This window comes from Pterocles gutturalis, unplaced genomic scaffold (assembly GCF_000699245.1).
Source record: "Pterocles gutturalis isolate BGI_N339 unplaced genomic scaffold, ASM69924v1 scaffold32048, whole genome shotgun sequence".
In the NCBI taxonomy this organism is placed as follows: Eukaryota; Metazoa; Chordata; class Aves; order Pterocliformes; family Pteroclidae; genus Pterocles; species Pterocles gutturalis.
The window spans coordinates 24975-26045 of NW_010121484.1; the positions used below are offsets into that span (position 1 = coordinate 24975).

A 1071-nucleotide genomic window follows, 5' to 3' on the forward strand; every position below is an offset into this window, starting at 1 on the left:
GCTTACTCTTTTATTGATATAATAACATTTCTTTGTTACAGCTATTTTTTTTCCCTGTAAATGAAACAAGGTTACTCATGTAGGCTGGGATGTAATAAAGAAAAAGGCCCCTTGGAGCATCTCCTGCTTGCCCCTTTGTGCTACCGCCTGATGTTGGTTGTGCTGCCTGAGGCACAGCTGCTGTAACAGACTCCAGCTCTGGGTTTGTCCTGGAGACCTGTTATTTTAATCTATTTGCAGACTGAATATAATAATGCATTGAAAAGTTAGCTTTACAATCAGAGAAATAATGTGAGTTTTAAATAGAGTTACATTATGCAGAAATAATCCAGAAAATGAAAATTAACAAGGTAAATGGATCTTCCTTCAGTGTGAAAATATTGGGGAGTTCTACTTGGATACATTTTAGGCATGCGTTACATGGAAGCGTGTTCCTCTCTCCTTATAGTTAAAGCTTCCAGGGCTCCGAGATGACAGTTTACATGCCTGCAAAACCAGAAACGTACTGAGATGTGTGTTTTTATAATAATACAATAATAAATTTAAGATATTCTTAACCTGGAAAACAAGAACGAAATGCAGCTTTGGTGATGCATATTGGAAGCATGTAGTTGGTCCATTGTGGAAAACCAACTGAATGACAGCAGGACAATAATGGCAACATAGAGGCCTGCTCTAATGGAAACCTATTGGATAATCTCCGTCCTTGAGTTGGCATTAGAGATAGAAGGTCATTGTGATAAATTTTTTTGTTCCAGAATCAATGTCTCTCACATTGATGTAGACTTCACATTAGCTTTGGGGCGTGTGCTTATGTTTGACGAAAAGCAGTAGACTATTGTCATCTGGCAGCCTATGGTTCTGTGTAAACTCATGCTTTTTTATTAAAAGCTATAATTTCAAAATAAGTTAACATCTACATTTCTCAGTAAACACAATGCTTATGGCTGGTGGACCTATCTAAAAACTAGCCACTTACCTACATGCCCTAAAAGAAGCTGAACATATTTTTGAAAACCTGACTTCCAAGTGTAAATGATAATGTAAGTTGAAAAGCAAGCTCTTAAAATA

General features: G+C 36.9%; 1 protein-coding gene across 1 annotated transcript in view; it reads left to right on the top strand.

Annotated features, from left to right (window-relative positions):
* SPAG6 (sperm associated antigen 6) overlaps window positions 1–1071 on the top strand; it is a gene marked incomplete at its 5' end in the record, with an annotated part of 23524 nt that overhangs the window by 22063 nt on the left and 390 nt on the right. The window lies entirely within an intron of this gene.